Below are 25,769 nucleotides of genomic sequence, written 5' to 3' on the forward strand. Positions count from 1 at the left end.
GCTGGGAATGATGATAATAATAACTGCTTTCACCAGCAGATGGGTGGGGGCGGTGCGGCCGGTTGGATAGGTGCGTTCTACTCTGAATAGAATGTTTTTTAAAGTGTAAAGTGTCCCCTATTGCTACAATTGCAACTCTAAATCAGGTCCATACTTTTGTATCCCAAGAAACGCAAATTGATTGCTACAGTACCTAGGGATGTATTTCAGGTTTTTCCATTAATATCCAAAAATAAATAGAGGTGACTCAATTGTTAGATATATTTGTTTTCAGATTTATTTTCGCTTTTCACTTCATGTTCCAAAACATTCCCATAAATCATTATTCAGTTACATTACAAATTAAACCCCTACCTGTTTTTGAACGAAAGGTGTAAAATATTCTTAGTTACTTAAAGTAGTTCGATATTCTCATTTTTACAGACCTATAGCAAATTTGTGAATATTATTTTGGTCACAAAGGTATAATTTATCAGTGGTCGTTAATGTATGTGGTGGACTATAGCCTCTAGACTAGTCTGTTTATTTTCTGCTAAAATACGTTTGCATTGCGTATTTATGTATTTAACACACGCAGAGGGATCAGATAAAATGACATGAATGTAGATATACATGTTTACATCTAGGATTGTGTCTAGCCATTCGTCTCCCCTGCAGTCCGCAGGGACTGAACTTGTCACTTGACATTGTCCCTCGCACAAAATAAATGTACGCTGTGTCTGCTGACTCTGTCAGGTCAGACATCACATCCCGGAGTTCAGAGAGAATAGAGGAGCAGACGGGATCAGATCTTCCGCCACCATCGGCAATTCATGGAGCTTTGATCCTGAAGCTTTGAAGCAGAAACACATTGATCCTCATCTGTCCCACAACAGACCAAAGTGACCTAATGAAAGCAGCATGATTAATACGTTAACAAAACAGGTTCTTTTAGGAGTATTAACCAATGATTCTTAGGGGTATAATTACTAAAGTGAGGGTTTTTAGAAGTGGAGATTTTGCCCATTGCAACCAATCAGATTCCAGCTACTATCTTCTATTAGGTGCTAGCAGGCCCGCTAAGAGCCGCGGCAGGCCCGGGTAACAAGGGGGCGTGGCCAAATCGCAGAAGGCGTGGCCACGCCCTCCTTCGAGAAAAATAAATAAATAAAGATTTTCAGCGCCGCTACGCGCTGGTGAGGGGGGCGCTCTGAGCTCCCTAAACCCGGCGCAAAGCCAGGGGGGGCGCGATCAGTGTGATAGCTCCCCTCAGCAGGCATAGGAGACTGCTGTGGCTGCTGCTCAGCAGCCATGAGCAGTCTCCCACTGCAGCTCAGCACATGCTGTGTGCTGGGCTGCTGTGAGGGAGGGGGGGGGCGAGGTCGAACCCGGGCCCCTCAGGAAGCCCAGGTAATCTGTACCCGCTCGCCCCCCTCTCGGCGTACTAGATGAATGTTAAGTAGAATCTGACTGATTGCTATGGGCAACATCGCCACTTCTAAAAACCCACACTTTAATAAATATACCCCTTCGCCTTAATATGCAAAAAGTCGCTGCCATATTTGAGCAAGTGACCGAATGCAGTTATGTATTAAACCTTCTGTGCTCTTTTGCACTTCTTAATTTATAAATTAGGTAGTCCAAAAGCTGACTTGTATGCACGTTCCATCGGAAGGCCCAACATTAAATGCCAACTACTAATAACCCTTATAGGAACTTTCCAACAGGTTGTTTGATAAGTGGTTACTTCCCTGCTTTCCCTCTCCTTCTTACTCTTTCTAGGAAAATCCTACATTTACACAGAACTTCCAGTGCATTTACAGGCTGGAAGAGTGAGCAAGCACTACTGGTTTGGCGTCTCTTCACACAGGATGGCTGGGTATTTACTTCCAGCACCCTAACAGATGGGTACACCTGGATACATTCACAGATAAAAGTTTTTCTTACACACACTCAAAACTTTTATGTATAGGTAGGAACCATCTCTACCCAACATGCTATTAAAATTTCCCAGTGATTCAGGTCATCGTGAGTTTATTAGGAAATGGGTAAGTTACCTCAAACAAACTTTTGTTGTAAAACATTAGTATAAAATAATCCTGCCAACCCACAAAGCCGGTATTAATAATAGGATACAAAAGATGCAGCTGAGCACAAAATAATACTAGTACAAATAGATATTTTATTGACTAATGTACGTAATGCAGCTGTTTTTGTACATTATAAAGTCACTATTTGTATGTGTTCCTAGATTGGTTTTTTTTTTTATTAGCAGCAGATCATAGGAAACTGGTTATAACCTGCTCTCAGAGTGGCATAGGACACTGGGATACAGTGAATTGACTGACGGCCGAGATACAGACTGCCGAAATCCCGATCAGCGCGGGAAGACCAGCGACGGAATCCCGACATGGCTGGAGATGCCGACGCCGGAATCCCAACAGCCAGCATCCCGATCGTAAGTACAGCGGTGCTGGGTAGCTGTTAGCTGCGGGAAGGGAGAGGTTAGGGGAAGGCTGCAGGAGGAAGGTTAGGGTTAGGCACCACTGGGAGATTAGGGTTAGGCACTAAGGGGGGAGGGTTAGGGTTAGGCACTTACCTAGTTAGGGTGCTGGGTAGGGAGGGTTAGTGTTAGGCTGCAGGAAAGGAAGGTTAGGGTTAGAGGGTAAATAGGACAGGGGAATCCTACTTACCCTCCCCCTGTCGGGATTGTAGCCATCGCGATGCCGCTGTCAGTGTATTGACAGCCAGCATTCTACACTTTGGTATATCATACCCAACCCAGGACACTGGAAGAAGTTTTCTCAGAAACTTCTTTGCAGTGTTGCTGGTGCCTCTTAAGGAGTCAGAAAAAAAAGAGATTTGCCCCCCAGCACACTGCAGCAAATTCAATCCTTAAATCCTACATGATAATAGCGATTCAGAGGTATTAGTTACATACATTTGCAAATATATGAATAAGCGCCAGGCCAATCGTCAAGGCTCCTCTATACTGGCGTCCCTAGCATTAAGGGGTTCACGTCCGAGAAGCAAGGCACCCCAAAAAAATTCCAACCAAGGGCCATCCCCAGGGCATCACACGAAAAAGGGAAAAAGGTGATAGTGAAGTATAAAGAAAAGATGTGTAAGTATAAATCAATAAGTGTTAATGAAATGAGAAAGAATTAAAATGACACAAATGATATACAAACAAATGGAGAAGTGATAAAGGTATTCTATGTGAATTAAGTGGTGATGCCATGAGAAAGGCCCAGTCAGAACCCCCACGGGGGCCCCACTCCCAAACGCTCACCCCAGCTTTTATATGTACTGTTATCATGCACTACATCAATTGTAATTATATGACCCAGAGTGGGTGCTACCATTATGTAGCAATAATTATTTTGGGGTGAGCGTTTGGGAGTGGGGCCCCCGGGGGGGTTCTGACTGGGCCTTTCTCATGGCATCACCACTTAATTCACATAGAATACCTTTATCACTTCTCCATTTGTTTGTATATCATTTGTGTCATTTTAATTCTTTCTCATTTCATTAACACTTATTGATTTATACTTACACATCTTTTCTTTATACTTCACTATCACCTTTTTCCCTTTTTCGTGTGATGCCGTGGGGATGGCCCTTGGTTGGAATTTTTTTGGGGTGCCTTGCTTCTCGGACGTGAACCCCTTAATGCTAGGGATGCCAGTATAGAGGAGCCTTGATGATTGGCCTGGCGCTTATTCATATATTTGCAAATGTATGTAACTAATACCTCTGAATCGCTATTATCATGTAGGATTTAAGGATTGTTTTTGCTGCAGTGTGCTGGGGGGCAAATCTCTTTTTTTTCTGTGTTCAGTGTAAACCCCGCCCTTTACAAGCACCTGTGTTATGCAATTAAGCTGATATGAGCAACTACCATTTTTTTTGCAAGTTTGGAGAGGCATGAAGGCAGTCAGCATTAGGAGGATGTGCTGATGCTTATAGTGCCATGTGGAGGTTTTTTGGGGTACCTCCAAGGTAAGTTTGCTCTCAGCTTTTATATGTACTGTTATCATGCAGTACATCAATTGTAATTATATGACCCAGAGTGGGTGCTACCATTATGTAGCAATAATTAATTTGGGGTTAGCGTTTGGGAGTGGGCCCCCGGGGGGGGGGGTTCTGACTGGGCCTTTCTCATGGCATTACCACTTAATTCACATAGAATACCTTTATCACTTCTCCATTTGTTTGTATATCATTTGTGTCATTTTAATTCTTTCTCATTTCATTAACACTTATTGATTTATACTTACACATCTTTTCTTTATACTTCACTATCACCTTTTTCCCTTTTTCGTGTGATGCCCTGGGGATGGGGATGGCCCTTGGTTGGAATTTTTTTGGGGTGCCTTGCTTCTCGGACGTGAACCCCTTAATGCTAGGGACGCCAGTATAGAGGAGCCTTGACGATTGGCCTGGCGCTTATTCATATATTTGCAAATGTATGTAACTAATACCTCTGAATCGCTATTATCATGTAGGATTTAAGGATTGTTTTTGCTGCAGTGTGCTGGGGGGTAAATCTCTTTTTTTTCTGTGTTCAGTGTAAACCCCGCCCTTTACAAGCACCTGTGTTATGCAATTAAGCTGATATGAGCAACTACCATTTTTTTTTGCAATTTTTTTTTGCCTCTTAAGGAGTGTAGGTTTTCTACATATATTCTGGTACTACAACAAAAGTACTCATACATGGTATTACAGTGATCTCACCTCCTCAAGACCCTCATATTTTCTTACTTTATCAAAATGATTACAATGTCAAAGAATATACACGAGCTGCTAATCCCGGAGAAGCTACAGAGATTCAGAGAGTGAGTTCGAGAGAGAATACAGGGCAGGATAATGGGGGATTGGGTAAAAATGGGAACACTCTGAAACACCAAAACAACTTGGCTCCTTGCAGCACCCATTTCCACAGTCAAGCTTTTAGTGCACATCCCTGTCAGGGTGTGTGTGTGACAGCTGTCACCAGAGAGATGTGGAGGAGAGGTTACCGTATCTGTGAGAGGTACCTAGAGGGTGGTGCAAGCCTGCTGTTGGCCAGGTGTAGGATGCCACTTACCTTGCTCCACCCACTCTCGTCTACAGGCTGTCAATGTACTGATGGTCCTAGAATGCGATTTAGATGTAGCTACAAGATGTAGACAAGGAAAATGCTGATTTCCAGACCCTGCAAAGGAAGACAGATGAGCTAAGTCTGGATGACCTACTGTACACTCACTTAGCTACACCTAGGTTTAAAACACCAGGATGCAGCCACCCAAATCGCCCAGGGAAGGGTACAGAGATAACAAAACAGAACACAGATTATGCTCATTGAGGGTACTCTTGTTATCTAAATGGATGAATGGTCACAATCTCAGTACTTGCAAATAAGCATGAAAAAAAATGCCCACCCACATGGCTATACTACACTAACCTTTTCTCTAAGTGTTTACCACCAACAACAGCCTGACTACAGAACAGACATCATGGCCCTATAACTCTAACTGACCCGGTGAAACAACAATGACAACTACAGGCCAATTTCCTGTAGCCCACATCCTTCTAGGGATGGTTATCAACCATCAATGGTTTTGCCATCGATGGCAAAGAGACAATTGGGCCGTATTCAATTAGGCTGCGAAAACCCATTATCGGCGATACTTTATCGCCGATGAAGTCTTTCCGTAGGTTTGACTTATCCCCATATTCAATTTTCCAGACATTGGGGCCTGCGAAAAAGTATCACCATTGAATAGGTGGGGAGAACAAGTGCAGAATTGGGGTTTTGGGGTGCAGACTACCAAAAACCACCCTGCACCCCTTGGACAGTCCCCCAAAGTTATTCTGTGTAAAAAAAAGACCACAGGACACCACAAAAAAGGTACTTTAATTTTGGGGGCAAAAAATTATAATTTGGGGGACAAACTTCTAAACTAGCGAACTAGACTCAGGGGGGGTACCCAAGTATGCGACAGGTGTTTTTTTGATTGCTGGTGGTTGCGGCAGGTGGATTTTGTACGATTTTTAAAACTTCACATTAGCCACTTTAAAATATGCTAGTACTCATTTTCATGTACCCCAAACTGATGGGACCCCTTATTTTTCCCCAAAAAAGTTGCTAAATGCTATTCTTCACCACTTTTCCAAAGACGCTATACAGCACCTATTGAGACCGTTTAAAGACCTCACATACCTTTAGCAGGGTTATTCGGGGGTACCCATAGTGATCCCCCATGTCAGAGCATCTTTTGGGGGGTGTCAGGCTGATTTCCCTTAAAATGACAGGACTTTTCGCCGATTTCCTTTTCGCCGGGTCCCGGTTTTGCAGAAATGTAATTGAATACGGGGAAGTTTTCACTTCTAAAACCTCCGATGACGGCGAAAAGTCCGGCAACGGACTTTTCTCCTCAAATTGAATATGGCCCAATGTTACTTAGCTCTGCCCTTCTGTCACTTAGCAACGCTCTCCTTGCTCAGTAGTACTCTGAGACCTTTCCTGCTCTGTTCTGCCTCTGCAGATGTAAGGAGATACAAGTCAAAGATATGCAAAAAACTAGCTATGTGTAACCATTCTTGGTGCACATGCCTAAAATGCCTGTTTTAAGCACCAAAAAATTGATTTATGTCCAACATGAACAAGCAGTGAAGGAACATGACCATCTCTATAATCGGAATGAGGCATTTTGCCATCAGGACCACCAATGTAAACTTAATTGGTATAATTCCTACAGTACGCAATGTTTGACTCTCAGGCCTACTAGAACACTAGTCATATGTATAACAAAATAACTACAGTACTATTACACTATGCATCCAAAAATGTGGATAAGGATCTAATCTACCTCAATGGAAGTTCTCATGACTAACTAACAAAAATTTCCAGGACACTTCTGAATGAAACTCAGCCCTTCCTTAAAGGCTTGAATGTAGAAAAGACCTGCACTTTACATGGTAACTGAATGCAAACGACTCATACCCCTTTCACATTGCCTGCAATAACCCGGGTTATTGTACGTGAACGCGCAGCGACCCAGGTTACTGCGCTGTGTGAGAGGGGGTTGAAATAACCCGGGTCGAGCAACCCTGCATTTTATCCCGGGTAACAAACAGGGTTGAACACTAGTTCATCCCAGCATGGCACACTGGTAACCCGGGTCGATGCAACCTGGGTCCCGTTCACTGCATAGGAAGAGCCGGCACTTAGAAATGAGATCATCTCCAAGCACCGACTCACCACATGATGGCAGTGATGTCATCGACCTGGCATTAGTGCCTGGTCGGGCCGCCAGTCTGAAAGTGGTCTCAGCAGGGTCGCACTTGGGATTGACCCGTGTACAAAATCCCAGGTGTGACCCGGCATTGTGATTTGAAAGTGGTATCAGTTACGCACATTTGCAAATATTTCATATGCCACCCACCATTTCAAGGTACCTCTGCTAAGGTGGTCCTGACTCCCCACATTGAGTTATATAATTTGGGAGCTAACTTACCTGGAGGTATCCAAATATCTACCAATATAGCACTACAAGGAACAGCATTCCCTCCAGATACTGACTACATGCATGCCTCTTAAAACAGTAATATAAAAGATACAAGTTACTCAATAATTTATCTTAGCTCAGCTTGTAAGGGAGAGGTTAACCTAGACAAGAAAGTACACTTTGTACTACTGCCAATAGCTACACATTTCCCAAATTTTCCAATATTTCGGCATAATTATTGAAATCTCATAAAGAGTTATAGTGGTATCCTCTTCATCTGAGAACATACAGGGCCTGACTCAAATATGCTAATGCAACCGCAACTGCATCTTTTGCTGCAGCACAATTGAGTCTTTATGCTAATGCCACAGCTGATGGGATTTGTACAGAAATGCCCACTGGCTGCATCACTAATTCTCCACTTTGCGTAATAAGACACACCATCATTCGCAAATCGGTCGGACCATTGAACATTGCACCAGCCCTATGGTGGTGGAGATTATCTGAACATGGCCACCGAAATCTCTGCAACTGCAGCAAAAGTCACAGTCGCTGACTGCGTCACGCCCGCATTTGGCTAGTTACCCCCTGTTCCCACCCAGAAACACCCACTGAAATTGCCTCTGTGTCTAAATTTATTCTGTGGCTTTCGGTGTTAACCATCAAGACGCATGCACAGTGCAGCTCAGACACATGCGCAGATTGAAAACACTGGACGCTAAACTCTGAATGAGGCCCACACTCTGCTGGTTTATACAATGTGGTCTGTGGAGTTACCCTACAAAATGTGGCTTCTCAAGAACATGAAGCACATATTCTGAATTCTGGGAAATAGAAGTTAGGGCCTAGTACAGGGAATTCCAACCTCTCTGCTATGGGCGAATTGGTGACTTCTGCAATTCTACCCTTAATTGCAACACAATCAGACTCATACTGTATGTGCTTTGAAGGATTACACTGACACAGTTGTCTTCCACTTCAAATAAGGTCTATGGGATGGTTCATTAAGGGAAAGTAATTGTACTGCATTCTGTAGGAGTTGATGCACCTCTTTACTGCACTACGCCATCTGTGGGTGAGCTATTACCTCTTTGACCATAACTGGTCCAACGGCCTGTCCAATGTCTCAATGGTCTTAACTTCAGTTACAGTGGGAATGAAAGGACACGGTGGTTCACAACTGTTGTGTTTTCTCCATCAATTTGGGGTACAGCAATCATTCTTGCAGAACTGAGAGTATTGATACATTTTGAGTTGTCTAAGCTGAGTGTAGACAACTGTGTATCTGTTCCCTTGGACCGGTATAATACTCGGACTGGTCATGTTGTTGGCTTTATACCCTTTTCTCTATTTGCCACATCAAATTCGACAATCTTTCTCTTGCTTACACTATGGAGAATGGCTGTGTAGTGGATGAACATATCTGTCTGGGTGTAACGCCTATTGATAAAGCAGTAACCACAATGGCCAATGAGGATTTCACCTCTTTCTGGTTAGTTCAACAGTCAGAGGTGGAACATGGCTTACAATTGTGCCTTTAATTCACTGAAACTAGTGGTTCCAGAAATAGGGTCATCTGCTGAGTAGCTGGATAGCCAAAGGGCCACAAAGTATTATGGTACAATGATGGGTGCTGCAGCAGCCATAGGAGGAGATCCTTGATTCTGTGTTACAGGGTTGTTTGCTGGTACTTAATTTCCTTGTGGCTCTGGGTCTGACGTGCACTGGGTGGATCACTTGCTTAGGACTCTGATAATCCTATTTGTGTTCTCAGTTCAGGTGTGGTACCCTAAATAAATGCAATTGGAATTACCTGAGGCTTGTTGTTTCTTCTTGTAGTGCATTATCCTCTAGGCTTTTTTTTTTAACTAATATATTTAAAAACATTTGTTAAAATATGTTCTTAATTTATTGACTAGGTCAAAGCCAATGACAGTATCACCCTGACTGGTACTACACTACTGTCAGGATTGTGATAACGTAGATCCCCAAGTCCTGTTGTAGTGAGGGCAGAGTCTGATATAACACAATTAATAAACCTACCACACTGTCTGTTATACCGTACACATCTCTTTATTGTCATTATGTCACGATCAGGCTAGGGTGTTTCTCTGCCACAGAGTTGGAAGATGTGGATCCAGCTTGAGGAGGGAACAGGAGGCGAGGGACCTGGATCAGTGTCTTCCTCATCCACTAGTACCGGATGTTGGCGAGACCTGACCAAAGGTGCAGAGTCTAACTTACTGGGAGGTGTTCACCAGTGACCCCTCCAAGTGGGATTTGGGCTTAAGCTGCACCCAGTAAGCAGGTCGCTGCCCTTTTGTCAGGTATCCGGCACAAGTGGGAAGAAATGAAAGAACACTATCACAGGGAAATATAGGGGATAGATAGATAAATGGTTTTCAGACACAGAGCTGGCACTGGAGGATGATGTAATGAGGTGGTACTTAAATATACCCACTGCGGCTTCAGACATAGAGCTGGAAAAGGGGATTGGCATCACGAGATGGTACTTGATGAATGTACTAAGTACACACACTGTGGCTTTAGATGCAGCACTGTCACAGAAGAATGGTATCACGAGATGGTACTTGATGAATGTACTAAGTACACACGCTGTGGCTTTAGACGCAGAGTTAGTATAGGAGATGACTCTGAATAGATTGTACTCAGAAAACGCGTCTGAGTACACTAGGAACACATCACTAGAGAGAACAGAGCTTGGAAACTGGAATGCTGCAACAGCAAGCTTACACTGTACAGGTGACTTCCTGTTCTCCAGAGCCTGGTTATATACCCTATGGTAGCAGTCCATTGGAGGACCATTGGGTAAAGGGTTAGTCAGGTGAAAAAACAGACTGTCCTGGCTGCGTCCATGACGGAAACCACAGACACCACATCACGGAGCAGACACATGGACATCCTAGCAGACAGCAGGAATAATCCTCAGCGCGTCACTCGCCGCCACACCAACCTGTGGCGTTTGACCACTCTAGAGATCAGGGGAACAAGGCGCTGAGGTGAGTAATGGCCGATTGTAGGCTGCAACCTGACACATTACCTGTGGAAAATAAAGGGACCACAGATCCCCAAACACTCTATAACAATTGTGCAGTCTCTGCAACACAAACAACACTGAGTTAGTTGGTCTTCCCATGCTTCCAGCAATAACTAATAGTTATAGTGTAATCATAGCGATCTAATAGCTTTTTCAAAGACTGGGTTCTGAAGCATATATGAAAGAAATACACTAATTAATGAACACTTTATTTATAAAAGTAGAATGCTTAGCTATAGTAATTATATATATAAAAAGGGTTACAGATTACATACACAAATGTGCTGCAATTTCAAAAGAAAAAATTAAATCTGGGTTATTCTGGGCTGGGGGGCATGGCAGGGAATGCAGGTCCAGGCTTCAACTTAGAATTGATCCCCAAGTGTGAGTTATAACTGGAATTAAACTGGATTTGGAATGGATTTTGCTCCACTCCCTAATCTTTACGGGATGCTGTCAGGAAGCATATGGTCGAAATGCCGACCGCCGGCTTCCCTACTGTGCAATCCCGACAGGGGACTAATGATAGGTGTCGAAATCCCGACGCCTATCATTATCCCTACGCCGATAGCCCGATGTCCGGCATACCGAACCGGAAGAGGGGGTATAGGGTTAGGCACCGCCGGGGGGAGGTTAGGCACCCCCCAGGAGGGTTAGGTTTAGGCTGCGGGGAGGGGGGGTTAGGGTTCGGCACTTACGAGGGGGAGGTTAGAGTTAGGCACCCCTAAAGGTGGATTGGGGGGGGAAATGTTAGGGATAGTTAGTTACTTACCTTATAGGGATCTTCACTGCTGCAGGTCTTCCGGTGTTGTGATTTGAACCACCGAACATAGGTCCGGCGGTCATTCATACCAGTCCCATCTTTACAACCCTTGCATGCTATTACTCAATGCTACCTCCTTTAACCAAACCTGGTAATTTGACACTTTGTTGCCTAAAGCTAGATACACACTGGAGCAATGTCGGAATGATTTGCTGTTTCATAACGACATTTCAGCTGCATCACTCAGTGTGTAGGCATGATTGTGAGCTCCCGCGGTCGCTAGCAACGGTCACCAGGTTTGAAGTGCTGCACATCAAGCCTAGCAATATCGCTAGTGGCCAGTGCATTATTAATGAATGACGTAACGGTGTTAAGTTGTTCATTAAAATCGTCCAATGTGGACGCACAATCACTGTTGATGGGCATTCGTTCCGATGTCGGAACAAATTTCCGTTGCTCCAGTGTGTACCCAGCTTAACATGGGCTATTATTATTGCTACATTCTATCTTCACACATTTTGAAGTATGGCATTTCTGTTATTAATCCATTTTACCTTGTACTTCTATGTGCAATATATGACTGCTTTGCATGTCTCTGCACACTGCAGCATCATGGACTCCCTACTCTACCATACCTCAACTGTCCCCCTTCTTACCAATCCCACTTACCCAGTATCTCCGCCTACTTCAACCTATCGTTCCTTTTTCTTTTCTCTATAATTTCCAACTGTATGTTACACTTCTTTGAACTGCTCATCCTGCCCACTTTAATCTATGTAGTGTGCCCTAGATGGCTGCCTCGCCTGGTACTTTGGAGGGCAGGATGAACAACCTGTTAAACTATTTATGCAGTGGGTAACTTTTTAGTCACTGTTCATTTTATCCATGTACTGTATGTATAATTTCAATGTACTGTTTATCGCACATTGTAACCAGTGTAGAGCGCCTGGTACTTTCTTGTGTAGAATGAACATTGCCTAGTTCTGATGATTTTGCAAGGATCATTACTTGTATTTTTAGCTCCCCCATTATATCATCAATTCCAAGCATTGCTTATTCTGCCCAGTGTCATTTTATGTACTGCTCCAAAAATGGCATCGTCACATGGATAAATCGTGGGCAGGATGAATAATCCTTGCAACTGATGACACAAAATGGCTGCCACACATTTTTTATAGTCATGGTTTCTGTATTTCATGCAAATCTAAACCTCTGTATTATGTTCATAATTTCTGTATTTTTTTTTTAAATCTATTATGTTCACACTATCTGTTGAGCGCCTTGCGTTCTATTGGAGAAAAGTGCTTTATAAATAAAATTATAATTATTATACTAGTTTGAGCTTGATTCAGAGCCACACACAATGCCAAAGTTCATGGAGTTAAACGATTTATTATTGCGCTTTGCGAAAATCCCTAAAAACACGTACGGCATATGCATTACATTGTGTGTTTGCAGAGTTGCAGTAGTGATTTAGACACAGTGTGAAAAATTTATTGCAAAGGTTCCTGGGCGATGTCTGGGAGGTGGCTGTGAGGGAGCATTGTGGTGTAAGGTCTCATGGAAGTGTCATGGGCGTGTCACTGAACTGGTTGGAAACTTAACGCTTAATTGTTCACATTGGAGGCCATACTCTGATTGAAAATCTGCACCTAGAATGGGGATGGTGCAAGTTTCAATGGTGTGACTGTCTAAAGATGCTGAAAATGGGTGTCCCAGTGCTTGCATTTTATACGCACGGCTCCATACTAGGGAAGGGCTATGTCCCGTTTGGGCTATAGTTGTCCTCTGTAGAAGTATTGGAAGACGTGGACCCAGATTGAGAAAAGAATCAGAGGCAAGGGGCCTGGATATATGCCTTCCTCATCCACAATTCCAGATGTTGGCGAGACCTGACCAAAGGCGTGGAGTCTAACTTAGTGGGAGGTGTTCATCATTGACCCCTCCAAGGGGGATTTGGGTTTAAACTGCTCCCAGCAGGCAGGTTGCGGCCCTTTAGTCAGGTATCCAGCACAAATGGAAGAACACTATCTCAAGGAAAGCACAGGAGAATGATACTGGATGTTTTGCACTTGGGTGATGTACTGGGTCCACACCCTGTTTATCCAGACGCAGGGCTGGCACAGGAGAATGGTACTAGGAGATTGTACTTGGATAATGTACTAAGGGCCTGATTCAGAGCCGGACGCTCTGACAAGAGTGCTCGCTCTGAATCAGGGCTCTCCTACCTATTATTGGAGCGGCCTCCTGGCCGCTCGCATAGCTGTGGGTGACCACCCACAGCTTATGCAAGCGGCCAAAAAGATGGTCACGATGGTCAAGACCATCGCGACCATCGGGCTTGCGACGAGACCCTGCGGTAGGGTCTCGCTGCCACAAGCCCAGGAGTGCTTTTGGCTCTATCATTCCACTCCCTGGCGCGACCCAGACGGTAGGTGTTCCCATGGGAACGCCTCCGTCTGGGCAGCAACGCCCCCGGCACGCCCACCAAAGGAGGCGTGCTGTCACTCACCATCAACAGCACGCCCCCTTTGGTGCGAGACCCATAGCGACGGCTTGGTCGTCGCTATGCGGGTCTCGCGCATGCGCACGACGGAACTCAGCGCTCAGCACTCGCGAGCGGGTCTGAATCAGGCCCTAAGTACTCACACTGTGACTTCAGATGCAGAACTGGTACAGGAGATGGTACTCAGATGACATACTGAGTACATACACTGTGGTTCCAGATGCAGGACAGGCGCAGGAGGATGACATTTCGGAGGGTTATGTACTGAGTATACACCCACATTATGGGTAAACACTAAGAGAGTATCGCTGGAAGACAGGAGCTTGGAACCTGGAACGCTGCAACAGCTAGTATACACTGGAAGTAACAACGTTGTACAGGCAACTTTCTGTTGTCTGGAGCCCGGCTAAAGGAATCGGTATGGAATCCCGGCTGCCGCATGGCCGGTAGTTCAATTCCCGGCAGCCCGACAGATCAGCAGAGCCAGGCAGCAGAAGCCCGACAGCACTGGAAATCCCGATCGTCCCTAGGGTAAGTATAAACAAACCTAACCTAACACCCTAACCCTCCTTAGGGGTGCCTAACCCTAATCTCCCCCCTTCCCCGCTGCCTAAACCTAAGTCCCCCGGGGGGGTGCCTAACCCTAAACTCTCCCCGGGGGTGCCTAACCCTAACCCCCCCTTCCCCTAGCCTAACCCTAACCCTCCCGGGGAGGTGCCGAACCCTAAGTCCCCCCCCAGGTGCCCTAAACCTAACCCTTCCCCCCGCGGCTGTCTGCTCGCGGCACCCGGCATCCCTTCGTCGGGATGCCGGGCGCCGGTCTCCCGGCGTCATGTAAATGACAGGCATCTAGATATAGACACCAGTCATTTATCCCACACCGGAATAAAGCAGCCGGGAAGCCGGTATTAAGGCAGCCGGTTTCCCGACTGCATACCCGGCTAAATACCCTATGGTAGCAGTCCATTGGAGGATAGTGTCAGCTTACAGCAACCCATTCTACCTTTGGGTAGACTGCCATGGCTGCGTCCAGGATGGTAACTGCAGGAACCAAATCACGGAGCGAGCACATGGATGTCCTAGCCGACCCCACGTATAATCCTCAACTCAGTAAAGAAAATTATGTAGGTGAAACGGAATGGCGCTAATGCCTCAGGTGGATGAAGAATATATACAGTATGTATCCCAATCAAGGATAAAGCAGAGAACAAAATTTATTTAAAACATGTTTAAATAGATTCCATAAAATCAAGATGACATAAGTAATGGGGTAACCGGAAAACAGCTTCTCACCATTAGACAAGGTTGCGGTGGGATTGATACAAACAAAGCAAAATCCAAGAGGTCCCAGGCAATGAAGCTCGGTACCACCGCAGAGAATGTAAATTGTCCTGGCTTGCTGATAGTCAGAGGTTCCCTTGTAGCATGTAGTCCATAACGCGTTTCGAATTGTGATCAATTTTTCTTCAGATGTGGATAACATGCTGATCAGATTGTGGTGATATTTATACCCCCAGAAGTGATTTAATTGGGTACTCACAATTAATATTCAAATATATTCAAAATTATTCAAAATAAACTGTGACCGGAGGCAGTGTAGTGCCTATGGGGGTCATTCAGACCCGCTCGCGATCAAAGGATGCTCGCAAGCGGGTCAATGTTGCCCCACTGCGCATGCGCACGGTGGAGGGAGCTCCGTCCTGGGCTTGCGGCAGGGTCTCGTCGCAAGCCCGATGGTCGCGATGGTCAAGGACCATCGCGACCATCTTTTTGGCCGCTCGCATATGCTGTGGGTGGTCACCCACAGCTATGCGAGCGGCCAGGAGGCTGCTCCATTTTCAGGTAGGAGGGCACTGATTCAGAGCAAGCGCTCTGGTCAGAGCGTTCAGCTCTGAAACAGGCCCTATGTCACTTCCGCTGATGATCTTAGGGAGATTTGGTGCTTTCTACACCACTCCCGGTTTTCTTTGTAATCGGAGGTGACGTTTGGGCATAGCGCCTGTGTCACTTCAGGTGGCCGGAATTATACACGTGGGCCACAAGTGTCACTTCCAGTCTAGGTGACTGCGAAAATTGATTTTTAATAATTTTTCATATTTTTGAATATATTTGAATATTAATTGTGAGTACCCAATTAGATCACTTCTGGGGGTATAAATATCACCACAATCTGATCAGCATGTTATCCACATCTGAAGAAGAATTGATCACAATTAGAAATGCGTTATGGACTACATGCTACAAGGGAACCTCTGTCTACCAGCAAGCCAGGGCAATTTACATTCTCTGCGGTGGTGCCGAGCTTCATTGCCCGGGACCTCTTGGATTTTGCTTTGTTTGCATCAAGCCCACCGCAGCCTTTGACTAATGTTGAGGAGCTGTTTTCCGGTTACCCCATTACTTATGTCATCTTGATTTTATGGAATCTATTTATACATGTTTTAAATAAATCTTGTTCTCTGCTTTATCCTTTTTTTAAAACATATTTTTATTGTAAAACCGCAATAAACAATATAACATGTTGATCAGAAAATGACAAGACATCAACAGGACCACAACAGTAATGTGCAATACAATGGATCCATGAGGAACGTAATAATACAGGAATTAAAATGGTGGTTCACCTGAAGACAAGGTTTCTTCATTATACCAGGCTGTAAGTTGAACTGCAGCTCGAAGCGTGTCTTTAACCTGAGGTGTTAATGTGTGAACATATGGAAGCCAAATATTAAAGAACTTCTCTGCTTCCTTGTCTTTATTAAGGGATAGTTCTAGCCAATCCATATTAAATAGGTATGTAATTCTAGGTTGTAAAAGACTGAGCGTTAAAGTGTCAGTGGATATCCATTGAGATAATATTGTTTTTTTCGCAGCTGCTGCAATCTTTGCTAGTAATAGATGGGCACCTCCAGGGGCACAGGATGACCCAGATGATGGTACAATATCCCACATAGCCCACTCGGGTGTTAGTTCAAAGGCAATTCCCAACTTGGTGGATATATAGGTGTGTACCAAGGACCAGAACCTCTGTACCTCCGCACAGTGCCACATACAATGCACTAGATCCGCATCAGGTTGACCACATTTAAAACAATTTGAGTCTGTGGAAGTACCTGTGATGAGTCTTAATTTGGGGGTGAAATAGGCACGATGCAATAATTTATACTGCATTTCCGCGTATGAAGCCGAAATTAATTGCTTATTAAGTCTAACAAAAGATTTTAAAATGGTGGATAGGGGTATGTTAGGGAATGTGGAATGCCACTTGGCAAATCCTACCGTCTCCACTTCCAAATTTATTTCCCGGCGTATATAGGTGTATAGCATAGAAGTGGAAAATGACATAGAGAGGCAGCGAGACAGCACATCATCCAAACCATTTTTCCCAGGTGTAATGGGAATTTTAGGGAGTAAAGTATTGACATAACTACGTATTTGGAAATATATAAATAAAGGGATTTGGATACAGGGAAATTTTTCCTGTATTTGGTTATGAGAGTAAATAGTCATTGTGGAGAGATCCAATAATTGATATATGTAACGCAATCCCTGTGTGTTCCAGGTTTTGAAAGTCTGTGTTAGAAAACCAGCATCAAACCCTGGGTTATGGCCGATAGGAAGGAACAAGGAGACATTGGGAGGGACTCTCATTTGAGTTCTGGCTCGTCGCCAAGCCAAGCATGTAGTATGTAGTAGTAGATTTTGTGCTACGTGAGGTGGAAAAGACAAGGGTCGTGTGTGTAGCAAACTAGCTAATGGCATTTCAACACTAAAAGATTGCTCTATTAGCGTGTCAGCAAATCCATTTGTTCCTCTAATCCAGTCAATTGCGTATCGGTAATTTGACGCAATAGCATAAGATTTTAAGCAAGGGAGATTAATTCCGCCTAAAGCAGGTGGTTGGCTGAGTTTGAATAATGAAATCCTGGGTTTTTTGTTCGCCCAAATGAACTTGCTGATCGCTTTGTTAATCAATTTTAAATCAGATTCTAAAGGAAGCAAGGGGAGCATCTGAAAAAAATATAAAATCCTAGGAAAAGATATCATTTTAATTAATTGACATCTACCGAGATATGAGAGTGGGAGATGTTTCCATTTTTTAAAATCTAAAAGTGTACGTTGTATTAAAGCAGGGAAATTGACTGAGTATAGGGCGGAGGGATGTGCCGGGATATTAAGGCCTAGGTATTTTAGAGTTGTTTTGGCCCATTTAAATGGGAAAGAATTTTTCCAGTTTTTTGTGACGTCCGAGTGTAGGGCCAAGGCCTCTGTTTTGTTATAATTTATCAAAAAACCAGAGATAATATGGAAGTCTTTCAGGATATGAAGGAGTTTAGGTATGGCAGAATGTGGGTTCTCAAAATACAGTAATAAGTCATCCGCATACGCGGAGACTTTCAAAGTATTATTTCCGATATTTATTCCCTGCCATTGTTGACATAGCAAAAAGGTGCGGATAAGAGGATCTATAGCCAGGTTAAATAATAAAGGGGATAGGGGACAACCCTGTTGGGTTCCCCTATGTAGTCTAAGGGATGGAGTATTCAGGCCGTTAACTGTTAGGAATGCTATAGGGGTGTGGTATATTGTTTTGAATAATGTAATAAATTCGGGACCAAAATTTTGTAGCTGGAAGATGCGCAGTAGGTGGTTCCACGACACCCTATCAAAGGCCTTGTCAGCGTCGCAGCTGACAAGGAGCGTTTGGTTATTTCTCATTTGGTGAGATTTAGTTAATCCTGCAATCAAATGTCGGACGTTGATCACTGAGTGTCGTCCTTTCATAAACCCAGTTTGTGCGGTGTGTATGAGATGTGGCAATACTAATTGTAAACGTTGAGAAATAATACCAGTGAGGATTTTAAAATCCTGGTTGAGCAGAGATATTGGCCTATATGATTGGGTCCGCGTAGGGTCTTTCTCAGGTTTCAAGAGAAGGATAATTCGGGCCTGGTTAAAGTCTGGTGGTGTTGAGGCTCCCTTCAATATTGAATTAAATAAGGAAACTAAATGAGGGGTTACAAGTGGATTTAATATTTTGTAGTACTCGGCACTAAGGCCATCTGGGCCGGGTGTCTTTCCGTTGGCCAGGGATTTGATAGTTAGAGCAACCTCCAACTCCGAAACAGGAGTTGTTAGGGAGTCGCGGGCCTCTTCAGAGAGGGAAGGTAGATTAGCCTCTTTCAAAAAGTTCATCCCCAGAACAGGGTTATCATCCTGTGCGGAGTATAAGTCTGTGTAATATTGTAAGAAAGAGGCCGCAATGTCCTCGTTGGTATGTAATGATCCTAGGGGACCTTTAAGAGAAAGAATGGGAGAGGATGTTTTCTGACTTCTCACTATATTAGCTAGCAGTTTGCCCGCTTTATTTCCCCAACAGAAATAGCGATGTTTCTGGAAATCTAGATAATATTGGGCTCTTTCAGTGCACAATGTGTCATATAAATTTTTGTTATTCAAATAATTCCGCCGTGTCTCTGTGTTGTTATTTTGCAGCATAATGGCATACGATTGTGATAGGGCTTTACTCAATTCCGTGAAACGTGTGTTAAGTTTACGGCGTTTATGGGAAACATATCCCATAATATGCCCTCTCACTACTGGTTTAGATGCGGCCCAAAACAATGATATGTCGCCAATATGAGAAGCATTATCATTATTATAATTAAGAAATTGTTGTTCTAAGTATTTTTTGAAGTCTGGAGAAGTGAATAAGTATGAGGGGAATCTCCAATTGAAGGAAGATGTTTTGGGGGTAGATAGTTGTAACGTGAACCATGTAGGCGCATGATCGGAGATGACTATGTTTTCTATATGAGATGTTTGAATCCTATTAATTAATGAGCTTGAGACCAGCCAGAAGTCCAATCTAGCTGAGGAGTGATGGGGGTGGGAGTAAAACGTGTAATCACGTGCTAAGGGGTGGAGGTGTCTCCATGGGTCTACTAGGGCGAGGGATTCAATTAGTAGTTGTAGCGTTGGAGATGTGCTGCCCCGCCACTCACCGGATGCTCCCGTTCTGTCCAGACTAGGAGAAAGAGTAGTGTTGAAGTCTCCTCCTATGACGAGGGCGCCTTCTGCCCAATTCTGGAGTCGGGCGTAGAGATCGGAGAAGAATGCATTGTTGTGACCTGTGGGAGCGTACAAAGTGACAAGCGTGATTAATTCACCTTCTAAATTCAGTTTAAGAAAGAGAAATCTGCCCTCGGTGTCCAGGATCGAGTCTACAACTGTGTATTTTAAAGATTTATGGAAAATCACCAGCACCCCTCTTTTTTTAGATGTGAAAGATGTAGCTGTATAATCTTTTATCCATGAGTCTCTAAGAGTATTGGGGTCACCCTGTCTCCAATGGGTCTCCTGTAGCACTGCTATGTCAGGTTTAAATTTTTTAAGTTGTTGTAGTATTTTACGCCGTTTAATCGGGGTGTTTAAACCCTCTACGTTCCAAGTTAAAAATCTTATGTTTTTTTGTGTTTTAGTGAGATCAGCAATAGAGTGAGACATTGTGTTATCCTATACCTGTCCTGTAGATCAAAAAAGTGAACCATCGTAAAGAGACCATCACGCTCTCAGTCCCAGCATGCAGAGAGCGCCTGCAGTAAAACCTTGAAAGTGCCATTACAGAAATACACATAACACAAAAATAAAAACATGACCTGCCATAATATATGGAATATAACAAACATAATGCAGTCTTACAATTTTTGAAAATTTTAAGAACCAAAAAATAAGGCTCTACGGGCCTATTTAAACCCAGTGAGGTATAAAAGTATCGATAATTGAAAAAAAGAAATAAAAGAAAATAAAAAAGGGGATATGAAAGAGGAGGAATGGTAAATGTGCAAAAGGAAGGGGAGAAAACAACAAACCAGAGATTATCTTGACAATTCTGCCGTTGACGTTTAGCAGTTGTTGAAATAACCAGAAATCTTGAAAACAAGCATAAGATATATATTTCCAATAACAAACTCTCCATGTTTGCGATAGGAGACGGATTTGTACAATTAAATGTATCTTCTTAAGTCACGATATCATTTTGAGGAGTGATTTGGTCAGTTAGAGAGTCCAGAAAAGATGGAGAATCGAAAAAGTGTTGTTTGCCGTTATGTAGGTCTTTCAGCTTCGCAGGGTACATTAATGCAAATCTCAGTCCCAGATCAAATAATGCTTTACAAATAGTAGAGTATTCCCTTCTTTTCATTGCTACTTGATACGAGAAGTCCTGAAACAACAACAATTTGTGCCCCTGGTAGGTGAGGCCTTCTGATTTGCGGTAGGCGTCCAGTATGCGAGTTTTGTCTAGGTAGTTCAACATTTTCATTATGACAGGCCTAGGTCTTCTCTGGTCAGAAGCACGGTCAGGGCCTATGCGGTGAACTCGTTCTATGATGAGGGTACTGGAAGAGGCCGAGCAATTGAGCTCAGAGGGTAACCATTTAGAGACGAAATCTATGAGATCTCTTTGCTTAACAGATTCCGGTAGGCCTATTAACCTTAAATTGTTGCGGCGATTCCTATTCTCTAAGTCTTCCAATTTTTCCTGCATAGCAGAGATCGCTGATTCCTGTGTACGTATTACGCTTTGTGCCTCTGTTAGCTCATCTTCAACATTGAAGATACGTTGTTCTGCTTCCGTAAAGCGTCGACCATGTTCCTTAAGTTGCGAAACTGCTGATTCTATAGCTTCTTTGAGGCCGGCCAGTTTTTTGTCAAGCAAGGGAGAAAGAAGCTCGGATATTTCTTGGGCTTTAGCTATTGAGGCGGTACTAAATTGAGTCGAGTTAGAGGCTCCGTCCAGGATATTGTAAGCTGGAGGTGAAGTAGGAGAGTCAGGAGATGATGATGGAGCTACATTTTTGTCTTTCCCTTTAGTAGTTTGACCTTTAGGTGCACGCTGTGGTCTGGCCACAAACTTCTCCATGGTATAGGGATGTGACGTGCGATTTAATCAGGAGCCACTAGGGGGAGCCCCAGGTGTTCAGGATATATATGACACTGGGTCTGTAAATTAGAACCTATAGTATGGCTTGTGAGCACTATCTTTGGACCAGACAAGACAAGATCACAGTATGAGGACCCAGCAACACCACCCTGCTCCCTGGTATGAGCAGCAAATAGAGAGGATTGTGAAAGGAGGTAAGCGCTGGCTGCAGCAACTTAATCAGGTCTCAAAAATGGCGGCCGCGGGTGATGTGTGGCCAGTGGGGAGCTTATAACTGAGGAACGTCCCTGAAACGGTGTCCAGGCGTCCCGCTTGTTCCTATGGTTCTAATGGTAGCCCCGGTGGCTGTTGCTGGAGGTGGGGAGGGGAGAAATTATGCCCGGCCGCGATCCAAGATGGCGGCCGCGGGCAGTGCCGCTTTTCCAATGCGGCTGTACTCCGGTGTTGTGGGGCAGTGCGGGGGGCCGGGGCATGCGCCGCTCTTACCCGCGTTATCCTAGAGACCTCAGGGTGGCTTTAGGTGAGGCAGTGAGTCTCTCCGGCGGCGCTATGTCTCGGCTATATAGAGCCGGCTTGGGAGCCCATTAAAAGTGCGGCCAGGTCGTTTGGTCCGCCCACCGGAAGTCTGCTTTATCCTTGATTGGGATACATACTGTATATATTCTTCATCTACCTGAGGCATTAGCGTCATTCCTTTTCACCTACATAATTTTATTTTCTTTACTAGTCTGTGAAGTTGGTGTTTCCTTCAATAAGGTGTTTTAGGAGGCTGCTTATATCCAGTTTTGCGCAAAAGTATTGATTGTCCTTAATATTTTTGTGATAATCCTCAGCTCGTCACTCGCCGCCACACCTGGCATCTGACCGCTAGAGAGGTCAGAGGAAGCCGGCGCTGAGGTGAGTAACAGCCGATCCTAGGCCACAACCTGACACATTACCTGTGGAAAACATCTATAACAATTGTGCAGTCTCTGCGACACTAACAACACTGAGTTAGTTGGTCTCCCCATGCTTCCTAGGCTGCAACCTGACAGGCTACCTGCAATCGCATACATTTACATACGCAATACCAGTATAAGACGCACACTTGGACACAGCAGCATCCAACTCAGAATCAGGCCCTTGGTATCCATTTAAATATTAATTGGGCATATCAGCTAGAAGTGCTGGCAGTGCATAAAACTATAGTAAATACTATACATGGCAGGGCATAAAGGGTTAATGCTAGATTGCTAGATACATCTCTTTTACATTATTTCCTTGGTTGTTAGAACAGCTCTTCATACCTAAGGAAACATTCATGGGTTTTACCTTTGTGATCACTGAATGTTAACACGTGTAAAGTCATTTATTGCCTGTCAATCACTTTCCAAATAAATCCTCACTGCGAGCGACAATGGTAATGGAACTTGACGCAGGCGCATATCACAATAATCGCTCAACTGTGCTGTGATGAGCTTTGACAAGATATATTGGTCATCATAACATAAGTTAATAAGATGTTGGAAATACAGAAGTGATCCATTAAAGTGGTGTAAGTTGGTTTATCATTGCAGTACTACCCATTTCAAAAACACAATTAGAGATTTGTTGTAATAGAAATGTTTTGAGCTTTGCAAACAGTGCTCTCATATGTTGCCTATGTAACTCTCCTGATAAATGATTTATTGCCCCCTTTAATTATATCAGGTTTGTGTTCCAAATGCTGATCTACACCATAGCGAATATAAATATGGTGCATCTGGTCAGAGTGCAGGAGCTGCCAGGGTCATTTGTTTCCATGGTGGCTGATGAAGAGGAAGGAGGGGGAGCAGACACTATATAGAATGCACATCAAAATACATTAACTTAATGTCTTTTTTATAGATGGTGGAGTTTGAGGAATGGACAAGCTTCATTAGTTTTGTTTCATTAAGAAGCCAGCACTTCCTAGTGGGTTATATCCTGACGTATTAACCATTAGTCTGCTTGAGTACTTACTGTAATATATTGTCTGCTGCAACTACAGTTTACATAAATAAAGGGTTAGTTGTAGCACTGGTTCATAAATTTGGCTATCAGCCCTCGCCAGAAAACGTAGCTTTCAGGATCGTTAACTTGTAAAAAGCACTCATGCATTGATTGATTCATCTGTGGTAATGTGGTAAAGTGTAAAGAATTAGATTAAAAAAAAAAACAGTGAATGAAGCAAGCTGGGGGCACATTGTTGCTGGATGTGAGTTACTAATACAAATGCTGCATGTGATGCTTACTGGGTTCCATTATTTAAGGAATAATCTGGAAATGTTGGAAAGTACAGATGTGTTAAATCATGACATTTCTGTTATAATTCTGCAGCTTGTAACTGAGGGGCCGATTCAGAACCGTTCGCTAGGCTGTGTTCGCTCGTAGCTGCCAATGGCTCGCAATCTGCGCATGTGTACACATCGCAGTGTGCGTGCGCGAACTAGTCCAGGCGATCGGAAAGCGTTCGCTCGCTGCGCTTAGTCAGCTCGCTAGACTGAGTGACAGGACAAGCCGTTTGTGGGTGGTAACAGGGGCTGGTCTATGGAAACGCGGGAGTGGAGGTGCGAACGCAGGCATGTCCGAGAGTCTCAACGCTGTTTAAGAGGCGTACATAATTAACATAGAGCATCATAGAGCACGTCACTTTGTTGGTTTTTACACTGAAGCACTCACAGTGCTTGAGGCAGGGTATGGTCAACCACAAGCTCTGCGATGGCATCGGATGGTACTTGATAGTACCGATGGTTGCATGCATTTTCTGGACATGAAGTGCATTATTGGGGGTCTTAAGACAGGCTGGTGAGCCTCTGCATACACACTGCGATCGCACGCCAAGACATAGTGGGCGTGCTAATGCCTTGTCCTGCGATCGCCTGCCTCTGCTGAATTTGCATACGCTGGGTGCGAACATACGCATCTAGCGAGCAGGTCTGAATCGAGCCCTGAGCCCCCTCACATATTTCAGTATGGCACCTTAAAAACGTAACAGTTTTCTCTCTCAGTGATACATTTCATTCTGTATCACATTGATAGAGAGTAGTTCTACTCCATTTATTACCACACACTTACCTTTTGATATCTCCCGATGTCCTGCACAAACCTGACCCCAAAGTTGTAACAAGCCATCCAGGCTCCGATCACATAATATCTTAAATATAGCACATGTGCAGGCAGGAAAGGCAGTGAATGCGCATTTAATAGCGGCACTTGTTTTCAGATTGAGCATGCATCAGCCAATAAGGACCCACACGCCCAGCAAACACTTAGAGGGAAATTCTGCATTGGAGGCAGATAAAACATCAGGTGTGCCATCAGGTTTAACCTTTGCGCACTGTACATGCTTCTCGATATGTACCACCGGGGAACACAGATTGATATTGCATGGAGATCCATGCAATAGTCGTCTCCAGGGCTGTCTCGAGGGCCAAAGGGGGCACAGTGCGGCGGCCACCAGGACCCCGGACCGATCTAGACTGGCGAGCCTTGAGGCAACCTCAGCACCAGCCGCACTGTCAGTTTTAATTTTGCGCCCCTGCTGAGCGAAGTCCATGCACATGGAAAGGGTGAATTGCTATATAAAGTCAATATGTATGTAATAGCAAGTATGATATTATAAGGACTCTCAAAACATAAAAAAGACCCCTGTTGCAGGCCACACATGCGCAGCAGGGACCCGCACTAACAAGCAAGTCGGTAAGCATTTTCTTACCGCTGACAGTCAGTATAACACACACATACACTCATGCTCACTCCATGTCTTACATACAGAGACTGACACACACTCCCAGTCTCATGCACATACAATGATGCATATTGTGTGTCTCATCCACAGAATCCAACACATTCCGTTTCTCACATACATAGACTGATGCACAATCCATGTCTCACACACAGAAACTGACATACACTCTGAGTCTCACACACACTGATGCAAACTCTATCTCACACACACTGACCCACACTCCGTGTCTCACACACATACACTGATGCAAAATCCATATCTCACACACAGAAACTGA

General features: G+C 44.1%; 1 long non-coding RNA gene across 1 annotated transcript; it reads right to left on the reverse strand.

Annotated features, from left to right (window-relative positions):
- Positions 1 to 299: 299 nt before the first annotated feature.
- Positions 300 to 24,941, reverse strand: LOC148540503 (uncharacterized). The gene is made up of 3 exons (XR_015869551.1): positions 24,820 to 24,941; positions 5,069 to 5,176; positions 300 to 886 (listed from the first exon to the last, which is right to left on the reverse strand). It is a non-coding gene; the product is annotated as an uncharacterized LOC148540503 (long non-coding RNA).
- Between the last annotated feature and the right edge of the window lie 828 nt (positions 24,942 to 25,769).

This window comes from Taudactylus pleione, unplaced genomic scaffold, assembly GCF_031769625.1.
Source record: "Taudactylus pleione unplaced genomic scaffold, aTauple2 ptg000019l, whole genome shotgun sequence".
NCBI classification, from domain to species: Eukaryota; Metazoa; Chordata; class Amphibia; order Anura; family Myobatrachidae; genus Taudactylus; species Taudactylus pleione.